This window comes from Temnothorax longispinosus, chromosome 5 (assembly GCF_030848805.1).
Source record: "Temnothorax longispinosus isolate EJ_2023e chromosome 5, Tlon_JGU_v1, whole genome shotgun sequence".
NCBI classification, from domain to species: Eukaryota; Metazoa; Arthropoda; class Insecta; order Hymenoptera; family Formicidae; genus Temnothorax; species Temnothorax longispinosus.
The window spans coordinates 20801392-20816494 of NC_092362.1; the positions used below are offsets into that span (position 1 = coordinate 20801392).

General features: G+C 39.6%; 1 protein-coding gene and 1 long non-coding RNA gene across 3 annotated transcripts in view; one reads left to right on the plus strand and one right to left on the minus strand.

Annotated features, from left to right (window-relative positions):
- The window catches only part of LOC139812532 (uncharacterized), a 37573-nt gene that overhangs the window by 3052 nt on the left and 19418 nt on the right, over positions 1-15103 (plus strand). The gene's annotated exons all lie outside the window — the stretch shown is intronic.
- On the minus strand, positions 365-4819 carry LOC139812535 (uncharacterized). 2 transcript variants are annotated; one of them, XR_011731883.1, is made up of 3 exons: positions 2814-4819; positions 1820-2252; positions 365-1697 (listed from the first exon to the last, which is right to left on the minus strand). It is a non-coding gene; the product is annotated as an uncharacterized lncRNA (long non-coding RNA). The 2 variants fall into 2 exon arrangements; XR_011731884.1 differs by lacking the exon at positions 365-1697 and having other exon boundaries at positions 1728-2252.

Genomic DNA, 15103 nt, shown 5'->3' on the forward strand with positions numbered 1-15103 from the left:
TTCTCATTCAAGGTTGTTTTGAATCTATATATATATATGCGGTGCGTCGAAATACTCATTGTAAAATCTGTTTGAATGAAAGGTGTAAATTCGCATATGCGTGTTTTGATTCGCGGGTTCGACGAATTATCATTTTCGTCGGCGGAACGGCAAATAAGTGAATTCACGAATTATGTGTATGTGTACGTCATGTACGTACGTCAACGTAGCTCGTATCATGCACCGTTTATCATCGTCCGCTGCATTTATTATCTACGGTACGATGGCACGTGCGTTATAAAAGCGTGATGATTACTGATTAGCAATGTGCCAAAGAGCGATGTGTTACCCACCCTCCTACGCGCGGTTAACCGAATGCGGTGTTCCTCCTCCGCGCTGGACCGAAATACAATTCATCTGATGATCCTCTCGCAACACTGTTACGAAAGTAATAATTTCGCGCACATTAATGCAATCTCGAATGCAATAAATTACATATTCCATTTGTACAAAGCTTCAATAAGCGTATGTGTAGCGTCTTTTTTTTACCTTTTTGATAGTCCCTTGATTTTTATATCGCGGTTTCTTTAGACGTGAACTAGAAAGTTACGATGCTACGTAGTTTTGAATGCCTTGAACACGCGATTGTCGTGGAGTTTAGCGTGGCGCTCAAACGTGAGAGTCGGTTTCCGAAATTATAGTCGACGTGATAATTGACGTTCGTTATACGGTTACGTGGTAAGAAATCACGAAAACACGAAATAATCTATGCATATGAGACAGACGACAGGAATGCGGACCTGCTATTTTGCCGAAAATAGCGACGCGTCCGTCTTTTTCTTCGTTTTTATGGCCGATATCGCCGCCGCTACTCTGAGATTCGTTCTTCGCTCGTTCCGATCGCTCGACCTTGCCCATGATAGCCATTCTTACGATTCCAGTCGATCGGAACTAGCGTCGAACGGACGCGATTCGCTTGGGAAAAGACCTCGTAATTTTACACCTTTGTTGGAATTAATTGATTCATTTTTCCCGAGGTCATTTCGCATACTGCGCCATATGCCTATTTAGATAATATACTTATTAACTTGCAAGTTGTAATTTACCCGAGCGATATGCCGTGTCTTGATGCGTAAAGAATTTGCGCGAGTGGCGTATTTGCGATTCGACACACAGGCGAACGGGGGATTATTTTAATTTTTGCTCAACTTGCATATGTAATTCAACGTGCGGTTCACACACGAGTAAAATCTCGATTTACGTCAGCCGGTCTCGCGCGCCTTCTTCCGCGATGTGCTGCATCGCCTTCGAATTACGGCCAATGTTGGTTTTGCGCAGTTTCGCACTTCCAATTGCGTCGTTAAGACTTTCCATTTATCTTGTATATCTCAGCGTGCTCCGATTGCTACACGTGGCGTTGCTTCACGCCATCACTTCTCTCTCGGAGCAGTCGGAGCCCAATTGCGACGCAAGAAGCCTCGACAAAGTTTCGATTCGCGACGTTACTTAGTTGGCGCTACCTTTCATTCCCCCCAGGCGAAGGCATTAATTATGCGGGAGGAAAGAGTTCGCGTATGCACAACGAATGCACGTGCGTGCGATTTGCACGCAAATAGCGACCCCGTTGACATCATGAGGCGTGCATTTTCTTGACTTTCCTCGTGATCAGCATGGGCCTTCGGGGTCTGATGAAGAAGAAGACGTGCGTTCGCTTAAGCCTTAAGGCATAAAAAAATACAACAAAGAAGTAACCGCAGTCTCATTGATGTAAATATTTTTAGCGTACAATTACAATTTCCATTTTATTTCTACTTATGAAATTTCATATTATTGAAATTACCATATTCATATAAATCTTCATAATTATTCCAATTTCTTGTGATGTGTGGACGGGCAGAGAAGGGAGAGAAAAATAGAAGAGCCGAACATTGTGCCGCTCAAAGTATGTGTTTCTAAATCCGATCTTCGTGACTTCCCTCAAGATGCTGATGAAATCGCGATCGCCGCGTTTTAATTCGACGAGTGATTTTCGCGCACTTTCTCTCGTTGCCTCGAGAGAGAGCGAACGGAATCCATTCATGAGAGAGCGGAAAGATAATAATTTTCTACGAGCGTACAAGAGTAGCGCGACGTAAGACGCACGATGACAAGTTGTTTTTCTCGAGCTACGTAATGGCACGATGCACGGCGTGTTACAGCACGAAGATAAAATCGGATCTGGGTTGCGCCGCAAGTCGCGAGTGCGTGAGTCAGTCGCCAGTCGCGTCGTCCGCCTGGAACAAACAGAATTATTAGGCTGATGTACGAATAACGGCTGCTTCGGCATTGACCGATGCATATTTTTCTACTAGATAAACGTTTCCACGAAACCCATTACGTAACAGATTACGGAAAGCCTTCGGAGAGGAAGAATGCCTGACAGTATCTTATTTCCTTTCTCTATAAATCAGAAAGCAACCTTCCTTTTGGGGGAACTAAGCCACGTTATGACGTAATCGAAGACTTAAATTAAATTCATTGAGAAAAACAACTTGGAAACAATGGAGAAACATTATTCCATTACTTTTTTTATGCCTACGCTATTACTTGCAAGTATTTGTCTCTATATATACACACGCGTTTCTTCCGTCTTAAAAACACGATTTACGTAAAGAACCATTTTTACTTCAAGATAAGAACTAATGAATACGTACAGTTAATGATTTATTTGAAAAATCCTAGATCAGAATTATCTACAAAATATATAATAAAGTTTTGCAAATATGACGGACAAACACTTATTTTCAACGAACACACTATGTATCAGTATGTAACCATTTATACTTCCGACTCACCACCTGCTGCGAGAAATTGACGAGCATTCGTTCGATCTTCGTGCCGAGTCACTTTCATTAGCCCAACGATAGTCAAGATCCTAATCGTCAGGTAAGTATGGCATGCTATTAGATGTCGATTATGGAAACACGTCGTAAATGTTAAAAAAAAAAAATTATTTGCTCTACGCGGATACGTAATTACTTAACGTAATTACTCTTGCATAAAGATAATTATTCTATTCGTGTAACAAAGTAAGTAGAGTTATTGATCGCCATAATACGATTTACCGAACTAGTTCGTTAATTACTTCACAAACTGCATAATTAATTTTCTTCCCTTATTAAAATTACATTATTCAGAAACTTTGGAGTTTAGCCTTATGGCAAGCACAAATATTTTCGATCTCGATAATAATTATGCGCATTTATAAGTCGTATAGAATGGCTGTATCGGTTATCACGCATGACGCGACACTTTTTTTGACGTATATCGACGTAAACAAGTATAATTTTTTTTCACGAACGCTGCGACGCGACGACACATGCCGATAATTACAAGATATATACACACCGAGGATTCATAAGTTTTTAATAAATAAAGATACGTTCGTGCGTGTGTTAAAAAACATTTCTACCATAATGTTCTACAGTTTACGACTTCACGATAATGACACTTGTGAAGTTGTTTATTAATTAATTATTAATTAATATATTAATTATTATTAATATTATGTTATAATATTAATTATTATTATTATTAATATATGCAATATACAATGACACCAAATATATGTATATACATGTAATCAAAACAAAATGTTAAACAAAATTTTGATCGCAATTCTTTCTTATATAAATAACTAGTTATATATAAATTATGTTTGGATTAATGTTTAAAATTATTTACTTACGTAATATAACGTAGTAAACTGTTATTGGTTTTTTTAGAGAGCTCTAATATACGATTGAAGCAAAGAGAATTTTGGAAATTTCCACACCAAAAGTGGGACATTACTTTTCACAAATATTTTGAAATATCTTCCAGATATCATTGTGAATCATATTGAGACATATGTGTAGTCACGATAATGCGTGCTGACAATGAAACGTTGTCATACAATTCGAGATCGTGAAAAGCTAAAGAAAGGTCTAGACGAGTCAGAGGCGCCCGGAAGTGATCTGTATCGCGGGTGCCCGTTTATAGGCGCCGACGAGGTAACGCACGTGTCGCCAAAGTAAATTAAGCGCGGCCGGATAAATTTGCGTTGGCAACCGCGTCTCTCGATGTTTGCATAGAGAGAATCAGCCTCTCGAGTTACGGATTTCTTTGTGTCCTTCGACCGGTAACTATGAAAATATGTTTATATAAAAATTTTTTAAGTGCTGACAAGATATTATTATAAATGAGCTTTCGTGATCTTCAAAATATTGATTTTGCTTTCAAATTCACCAGAATAACTTATCCGAGTTTGAACACGTTCAATCTCTCGGAGGTTATCAAGTGCCCGCTATCATCACGGATACGAGGTATGATATGAGGAATTGAAAACAAATTCGCATCGGTACTTCTGCAAAATGCGGACACATAGATTAACTGGTTAGCGACATTTACGATAGGTCGAAACTAGGGCATCTTTGGTGTCGATAATTATGAGAAAAGTATCTGTTCATGAGGAAAGATATCGGCAAATTCTGAAAATATCTTGCATTTAGTTTATCGAATATATACACTTTTACGCGCTGTATAAATGAGCTCTATACGTACTGGAGCTATCAAAGATTTGGAGTAACCAAAACAAGTCTAAAGAATAGATAGATTTGATTTAAAGGCTGTCTTTATCAGAGGTTTGCTGATTGGTTGGTGCCATTATTACATCATAGCTAAAAACTCAACTATATACTGTCAGGATATCAATAATTTTTACAATTTTTTAAGCTATGTTGTACAATCACGTTTAAATAATTTTATAAAATTAACTGATAAATTAATAAAATGTAAAATCAGTAAAATAATATATAACAAAATCGCTTTTACGCTAATTTAACATGTCAAATATCTTGGAAATTATGTTTTCAGCTAGGATAGTACTAATATAAAGAGACAGACTGGCCTGTACATGTGTCCTTCTCATGTGGTGCACAATGGGTTTGTTTGCTTTAACTTCAACTGTGTGTAGTGGTACCTTCTACACTTCCACACAGAACTCTCACTTCACTGAACTCTCTGAAATTGAGTGCAAGATGTGCAATTAAAACGAGTTGATCGTAGCTGATGGCTCACTCCAGTATGTATAGAGCTCATTGCGCTATATAATATACCGATTTTTGAACAAAAAGATATTTATGTACTTTCGAAATCCGTGTTCAAAACATATCTTTTTCAATTATCTCTATTATTTCTCTTTAATTTTATCTTCATGATACCGGTATGATAAGAAGTACCGATGTTTTATGAGGAAAACATCGAGCGTCATTGATATATTCGCGCTATTTGATCGGAACAAACGAAAGAAAAACGAAAAATTCTAAAGCTCAATTGTCCCACTAAATGAAATAAATATAAAATAGTCCTACTAATTTATAGTTACAACAGTTATTACAAGATTATGTCACTCACTTGACAATAATATAGCATGAAAAAATGTGTAACTTAAATATTTAATTTATAATATATACCATAAAGATAGAATCTCGGAAAATTTGGTAAAAATATACATGTGTGAAAAATATCGGAAATATCTATATATATTTTTTTGTGCAAAAGACTAATCGACAATACGTCAATGGTCTAGTTTCCATCGAAGTCGTTAATTCGCACCTAGTGCGGTGTAGAACCAAATTTAAGTCGATGGAAATGTGACTTGGAAACCAGTGGAAACAGTACCTACATTAAACCAAAGCAGGATTGGATTGAAGATTTCGGTGGAAACTAGGCTAGTGTTATCGAAACACATTTCTTTTACATGCGATTTCTTGAATTTTGTCTCAAGGTAAATCAAGCTTTTTGTGTTCTTTTCTGAGCAAATTAATGAACGAAATACCGATCCGTTTCTTTCAATGCCATCCACTCGCAAGTTGCGATTTCTGTAAGAGCACCCGCGAAAGACGTCATGCACGAAAGTAACGGTTCACCAGTGTGACTACTGCTTGAAACAATCTGTTCGCATCAGTCATGCAAAACAGCGGACCGTGAGCCGCAGTTACAATACCATTATGAGCGAGTGCGGCTGCAAAGCTGTCGTGTTTATGGCCATACGTTTCACTCTCAAGTGGGTAGTTTGTAGTACTCAACGAGTATATTAAAGTATAAATATATTCCGCAGCCTGTCGAGTTTAAAGCAAATATTGCCGAAAGCAGACGGTTTGTAATTTAATACTGTAATAAAGTCTGCGTATCTCGAAGCCTCTAAAGTGATCAATACAGGATTTTGTCTTGTAATCGTATTTTCAGCATAAACAAGAGCGGCGGAAGCAATGCGACAATTTTGTTATTCAATTATTTTAACGAACACAGAGTTCGTTTTCGCTCGTAGGCGGAAATATTTCTCTCTTCAACACGACTGTTTATCTCAGTTGTTTTCTCACTTGTTATTGATTCAGCTAAATAATAAAACAATAAAATGAACGTATAATAACGTGCGAAAATGTATCAGTCTTCACATTCTTCATGCATTAGAGAAATCCAAAAATAACGCGATCGACCTTTTAACCTTTTAATTCTCCCAGAATATCTGCAAAAACTGATTACTTGGCAGGTCGAAAACGGCGATATGCATCACGTTCATATGACGCAGCGATCAGCTGACTGTCACATGGAGGCGACGAAAGTGCAAGCTGCATCCCCGATGGTGCAACGTGAGTCAGTGGCGACCGGTTTCTGCGGTGCCGTTGCGGCGTCGAATTCCATACACAGCGTCGTATTACGCCGTTTTTGTATCGTTCTAGCCACGTGCTGGACAACGATAATAGCCACGTGCTGGTCAATGATAATAATACTTTCTCGCGTGTCACGCGTCATTCCCTGATCGATCTCTTCATTAGTTCAGCACGACAGTTTGATGCAATTTGGCGGATATTACTCTTGTGGAACACGCACGCTCGAGCATCCTCGTGATTGGCAAGGCTTCCCAAAACACGCAACGTCGCGAGAAAAAAATCTGAATTGTTTTAAATTGATCTAGAAGCTATCTGATTTTTAATTTAATTTGTTAGTTTAATTAATTGCCGATTTAATCAATTAATTATCGATTTTTGAGAAATTGCGATGTTAGGAATAATATTTTTAGATCAAAACAATTATCAAAAGCGATAGAGGAAACTATTAAAAAATGGCGAGATTTTTTCCCCCCAGAAAGCCTCTTTCAAATATCACTGTACGACAGGCCGTTGTCGTCGGCGAAGAGTAGACGGTCTTGCTCATGCACAAGCGATTTTTTTTCGGATTATAGCCGCGCTCTGCGTTGACCTCGATTTCGTTGGCACGCACATGGCGCGCTATCACATCAGCTGCCAAGCGCAACGATATCTCTGCGCACACTCAGTAGGCAACATACATTCGATAGAACCTCTTTTCTGTTCGGATGATGAATTGCATATTGTCCAATTACACAGAATATATTCGTGGTAATTGTGATCGCTGTCAGAGCCCGTCGATTACGACGTTGGAGAACGACGAAAATATCTATAACAAACGTCTTTCTATTTGCACGCTCGTTTGTAGGAGATCATATGTAGGTGGGCGCCCAGACGTTCACAAGAAATATGTTCATAAACAACAGCTATTACAAACGTTGTATCTCGTGACAATTGTGCTCTTTTGTAAATAAATAAATAAATAAACATGAACCATATTCTATTTCTAGCAGCGTAAATCTATCGTACGCTCCGAAATTTCAAGATTAAGAAGTGGATTCCGAGATAATAATTATCTGTGTATTTTATCAACGATTTGATTTACTACACACTGACCAGGGTTAATCGCCAGTTTCATTAACGTTGTCAATTGTTCGTTTCACTTATCTTTTATCTAATTTTAGTATTGAAAAGTTCGATAAACCAAGATTAGATAAAACATCGAGATAAGAAGTTTATATTTTCGTAAACAGCGGGCACTTCTGGTTCCACTCAATGCCACTTACTTTTCACGACCGTGAATTCCTCGGGAATCGTAAACCTCGATTCAACAGGAATATATAAGGCCCCATTATCCTTTTACGTAAGCCGATACGCTAGAGTTGGTTCATTTCGCTGCTTGCGTTCGGGATAACGCAAGCCTTTCTCAAGCGAGCAATTTCGTCGTGTGAAAGGGTTAACCGACATCGAGGCAACCGGCCCTAAGTCGTGATCTCTCGCGTTCCGGGTGAGCTACGCGCATGCCGCGTCGATGAGTGGCTATGCAACGTGCCGCGAGCGGATAAGTATGCAAGTAAGCAGGTCGATGCACTCCACCCACACCTGGCCCGTGCGAAATAGCCGGTCTGTCCTTGACACGACGTGAACCGGCCGCTTCTCTATCTCGGAGTAAAGCCCCGCTCGATTCGCTCGACAAACGAGACCGCTCGGCTCCTCCGACTTGGGCTTCAACCGCTTAAAAAAAAAATTTACAATTGAACGGTGAGTTAACACCCTATACGTAAGATCATGTTTTACGATTCGGTTATCGGTTGTACATACGCGGAAATAAAATTAACTGAAATTGCTCCGGTCACGCCCTTGACTTTTCTATAATTTTGCAGTCGACCATTTGTCACGATTGATTTTTGCCCGCCGACAGTACCGTCGCTTTTTGTATCCGTTCCGAATGTTTGGCAGTTCGCTATTGACCTATGCACACTGCAACCGTGCCAAGTCACAGAATGTTGGTGCACTGATATGTCGATCGATGCGATCTCGTTAAGTACATGATGCATTCAGGGCTGATTTAAAGCTATGGCAATCTTTTGACCGAGTCAACATATATAGACTACGATCAAGGCTCCTACTAAGAATTTCTACTTCTTGTTAGATGACAATTTTGATATAAAAATATAAAGTCTAAAGAATTTACAAATATAAAATGTGTTCCGATTCGACTGATAGAATATATTGTTCTACTGAAAAGAAATCTTGAAGTGATATATATTTTTATAAAAAAACAAGTAGTACAGGGCAGAGTTTTACCTGCTCCAGAATTGAAATATGCCAGCGGAAATGCACAAATAACACAAGGGACGTGGCATATTCAACCATTTTTTAAAGCAAAAAAATTGCAGATGTTAACGTGGACTATTGTCAACATGTCTGAAATGTCGAACCTGCAGCTTCCTATGGAAGAATTCGCGACAATGTTGCGAAATACTGGTTAAAATAAAAACTAGATAAAAATGATTTATAGATTTTCGACGAATTGTAATTTTACATTAAATCGTTTTTTTTTTTAGCAACGGAAGTTGGTATGACAATTCAGCAGCCTCGTTTATTTGACGGATCTTCATCTATTAGACGACTTAAAGAAAATTACACAATACTTCATTGAGAATAAGAAGTTAAAATTAATAAATGAACGTGTGGTCGCCACGCGCGTTAGAAGTAAAACTTCTGAAGGCCAGGCTTTGCCATAACTTTTCTGAAATTAATACAAAAACAATACAACAGAATTAGTCACTCCAAGCTGCCCGCAACTCGAAAATGTAGTGTTACACGCAGTTCTCACTATATCCGTCTCGCTAGTGCCGTACGCCTGATCGAATTTTCATGACGCGTTTTTGAATCGCAAAATCGAACTTACTACCGTACCAAAAGAAGGAACCGCCAACCCCGTACACCTATTGGTCGAATTTTCGTTACATTTTTCGTGTCGCGAATCGAACTCACTACCGTGCCTAAAGAAGTTTCACTTCAAAAAAGAGAAATCCGTAACACGTTTACTGAAATACATACAATAAAAGTATCCTTAAAATGAAAGAGGAAACAAAACTGCAATGGATGTTTCAATAGTTTTACGAATTAGGGGGTACCGAGATGCGTTGGATCGGCACTGGATGCATGCTATAACTTGCACGGCGGACAGCTGCATCCCCGTCCTCTGGCATCCGTGAGATCGCATCAAACGGCGCACGTGCCCTCACGCACGGCCCACGCGCACGAGGCCGACGATGAGGGATCACCACGCGGCGCGGGAATGGGCGCGAAACTTGTTTACGCGACGAACCAACGTCGTGCATTCCGCGGCGCAAGTTGCAGTTATTCAGGGAGCCTTGACTCGTGTTGCCGCCGCGTAGGTGCATCTCACATGTGCAGGCGTGAAACCACGCCAGCGGGGAAGAAGAGAGATGTTGCGGTTCGCGAACCGTAAATGGACCGGGGTTAATTGTAGATTACCGCGAACGCGCATAACGTGGGGCACAAGTGCACGAGGAGTATTTCTCGTGCTATCGAGATCTTCGTATCAGATCACTCTACAACATGTCTGTCGCGATCAATCCTCGACGTAGATGGAACAAGAAAATAAAAGATTGTCAGTAATAAATGCTCGACAATAAAGACATATGTGTTTTTTCTTTGAGAAATAAAGCAAGCTTTATCATATTCACCTTCTCGACGCAATTAATTTTTTATTCCCATACCCATAATTAAATACGTAAATAGGAAAAACAGTTTTTAATTAATGTAATTTTGCTTCCTCATAGAGGAAACTTTGTTTTCGTGAAAAAAAAATTTTTCGGGTATCTTTGGCAAAGTGTTTAGAATGTTCTAAAACGTCGAGCAATCACTTCTGTACAAAATGCATGTAGCCTGAACTCTCAAAGTCAACATCGATTTGATATTGCGTCAATTGTAAAACCCCACTTGTGCTACTAACAATAAGCTGACCCTTTTTCAATTCATAAAAAGGTTAAATTTAAAATGGAAAAAGTGTGCAAATTGAAAACTTGCACATTGCTGCCTCATCATTGCAGATCGCTACCATTGCTCCTATTGTATTTCACTCATAAAGCTTCCTCTATGAGGAAGCCAAACTAATAAATACTAATAATTATGCATCAAATAAAATACAATAAGCTTCCTCATAAGAGGAGCTTTGTGAGCGAAATAAAATAGGAGCAATGGTAGCGATGTAATAATGAGGAACCAATGTGAAATTTCTAATTTGCACAGTTTTTTAATTTAATCCGTCTTTATACCGTCTCGCACGTTCAATCCACAATTATTCAAAATTCATCAGAAATGCTTTCTTCCTTTTGCATGGCGTTTCCTTCTTCTATTCAAGGGATTGATTACTATAATAAGAAAGGCAACCAATTAATTGTAGGCTGAGTACCAATATGAATCATAAATTAGTTGAGATCCCATGAATACACGTCGAAAAGTAATCTTCGAGCAAGACTTTAATATTCGGACGGAATTCATTTTGGAATTGTGCCCTACCGTAATTCTTTTTAATTTCAAATTTATTTTTTTAACTGAAAATGTTCGATATCTAATGATAATAAAAAAATCTTTTGGCTCCTACTACGTCTACTATATAGTTTCTTTCCTTTGTGGCATATTTCTCCTATGTTTAACAGATCTATTGTTAAAAAGTTGAGGTATGTATATTGTTTAAGCCAGAGCATTGATATGAATCAATCAATGTTCAACGTTCTTGTTTCGCAAACACAGTAGGCCATTGTGCGAAATGTATGGAGATCTTGCGTTACTTCTCGCAAGGTCAACGGAATCGGCCACGGCCGAGGCTGATCGCTCGCTGGAATTTGTTCGAAAGCGGCGCGGGAGCGCGATAGAGCCAGTGTGCGCACCGTCGAGCGCTTTATCTGCCGCGTGGGAGGTCCGGATCAATGTAGTTTGCGATGGAACGCGAAAAAATAACGTCGTGGTAATCGCGGCCACGGTGGTTTATGGGCCGAGCTATCTGCTAGCTAGGAATAATGGTGCGTGCGCGTTGGTCGGGGAGTGCGCGAGGTCAAGCGCGCGATGGCAGTCTTTTGTTCGTCCAGAGTATTCCAGAGTACCGCCGCCTGGACAAAGGAACGCGTAAAATATGCACCCTGCGAAGAAAGAAAAGAGGAGGTGCACGATGTTAGAATTTCTCACGCGCAGTAGATCTGAAAAACCGACTTATGCAGCCTAATTTTCAGGCGCGATCTCCTCTCATGATTATCTCGGTGAATATTTATGTGTAGAAAGCAAGAATTTAAAATTCCCATCTAATAACAAACATTGTTATGTATCCAATGAAGATTTCACATCCCGAGCACACAAACATTAATTTGCTCCCGCGATAGAATTTATCTGATTTTATTCGATAAAATGTTATAGCTATCTGAATAAAATGTCAATTTATATACGATAACTGGAACTTAATGAACGTGTAATAGTCTCATTTTCATTTTAAGATTACATTATAACCGCATATCATGTACTGAATTAACATAACATTATTAATAACGACCTAGTTCACGTCGTCGCATGATATACGTCGTACGGTCCATCGCGCGGTTAGTATTGTTAGTAAGTGTTAGAACGTGTACATTTCGGTCAACCGGTACGCTTCACGAGCAATCTCGTGGATAGGAGACCTGTGATTTCCCCGGCACTCACGTACGGACAAGGTTAACCGGTCGATGAGCTCAGGAGTCAAGCTGGAAGCGATCGTCAGGTATCTACGTAGCGATTCGCTGTCACGCATGAGGGCTTTCTATTCCTTCGCGGCAATGAAACCGCCACGCGTGGAAATCCGGTTTCCGTCCTTCCGTCATTTACACCCGTGACTTTTTTTTTGCACACTCGGGACCTGCTCGATGGGGTTTGATAGATAAGTGTGTCTATACTGGGTGCGACCAAGCGAAAGGACACGCTTATGGCTCGGGGGGGGGGGGGGGTCGAGCAGGAAAATTATTTCCCGGCAAAAGAATATCCCGATAAATGCACAGGTTGTACTCGCACACAGTCTTAAGATAAGTATGTTATGTATGTAAAATGCGAAGGAAGGTATAAATCAGCGGTTTTGCATAGAAAATCCACGCTGATCATACTCAAGTTGTCTACTTCACTATGTTCGCCACATCAAAGTTGCAACAGCAATGTGCCTTGCCTTTGGCATCCACCAGTCCCGCGAGAAAATCGCGATACCGTATGCCGCCAGCTTGTAATTAGTATTTTGCGCGCTTCACTGCCTGGACAAACAGTTCTTGGGAGCCGTCGGATTCCCTTCTCGGCGATTCAGGACTTTTCTCGCCGCTCGATCGCAGGCGGTTTTCAGCATACTTTTCACGAAGACGTCTCTGGCGCATTAATGAATTTGCACATTCCTCGATGAGTGTTGCGGTAACGGTGTAGATAGATCGGCGCGTTTGGTAACGGTATCGGAATACTTCTTGACGTTTATTATCCATTAACGCGTTTATACTATTCGTACTCCCGAACACGCCCACGAGTAATAGATATTCTATTAACGAATGCTATGTACTATGCTACGAGCGATGAATCTTAATTAACCACCGATGGATTTATATTTATCGCCGACGACGCGGCATTTCCGTGACGATAAATCGCGTCGGAGATTTTTCCGGGGCAAAAATCAATCGCTACGCATACCTAAACACGCGCTCGAGCGGCGAGTGATTAATTTACGCGGATCGCGACAATGTTGTTAACTCTTATTTCAACCATTGATAAAAACAGAGGAAGAAAAAGAGAGAGTCGAATCTCTTAGCCTACAGTTAAAGTGTGCGATAATTCCGAAAAGATTCTTCGGTACCCGAAAGCCATAAATATAAAAATATGAATATCAGAAATAGGATTATCGTTAATATCATAAATACATATGTAATGTTATTAATAAGATTCAAATGAATAACAATTAACGTGAAGATAAAGAATGCGTTTACATGTTCAAGTAAAATGCAGCACTATTAATGCATTAATAATAGCGAAAATGCGCATGGAATAAAGGATGAGAATATATGAATAGCATTAACATTATACGGCTGACCGAAATGGTCGGTGTTGTGCGCACAAAAATTATATTTATCATCGTAGATCGCATCGCAGTCGTGACAAACAAGTGTCATCGTGACGTCAATAAAACTGACAAGTGCGTACGATTCGTCGACGCTTCGTTTTTATCTATGCCGATTGTCGTGGCGCGCACGGCTTTTGCAATAAAGGCGCAACGTCACAGCTCGATACATTTTAACGATCCCCCGATTTGTATGAGCCCGCAGTTAATCGCCGATTGATATCGGCTCTCATTGCCAACAATTCTCGATATCGCGTGCGAAAAACCATTCGTCAATTATATCGCGTCGACGTTGGTTCATTTTGTTTTCAAACGCATATGACGTATGTGGTTGTATTGTTGTGGTTCTCTATCAGGGTAGTTTGTTGAGGAAATCAATATGGATTTGCAATTGAATTAATTTTTTTTAACTGTTTTTTTCCGTTCCAAATAACGTTTAGGATTCTTTCAAAATAATACTATACGTATTTTTTCAGTAAAAATAATTTTACTTATATGTATATCGACATATTGTTTTAATAATAGAAATTCGAAATAGGATTAGAATACAATGCAAAGCGTGAGAATGCAATTATGTGCTATAAATTTTTATAAAATTTTAATATTCTTTGTATCTTGCCACGCTAAAAAGAATACAACCTTGAATATCTGAACACACGTGCGCGAGAGATCTTCCCTAGAAACAATTTACAGCAACCTTTTTGTGCAGGTTTACGATTTGTTTGCTTGTTTTTGTCATTATGGCTGAGAGCCAGCGATCTCGCATTTTCTAATACGAGTCTTAGTCAGACGCAGTCTCGCAGATTGTCCGTCTCTACTGCGTAATTAGAATACCTACAGCTACGACCGGTAGAGGAACGACGTAGGCCGAAATTGGATGCAACAATTGATTTTTTTTTTACTGATAGAAGTTAATCACAAAATCTATTTAATATCACGCGCGAAAATAAATATATAATTTACAGGAATTAATATAGTTTATTAATAAAACAGCATATTAATAAAACGCTGCAAAAAAAGTTCAGATAGTTATTAATGAGTAAGGAACGATATAATTTAAATTAACAATAAGACTCGAAGAGAAAGAGTGATAGGGACTCCGAATCGGCACTTGCCATGACACTCATTACACGCTATTGAGATCTCTGGCCTCGCCGGCATAAATTTCGTCGGCGTGTGCATCGGTGATAGCGTCGTTTATCGTCGTTAAAAGCGTACGCGTTTCCGCCATCGCGGGAAAAAACACTCGATAAGAAGGCGAACGGCGCTGATTTGCGATTTTCATTCGCGCTTTCCCTCCTCTCTCCGG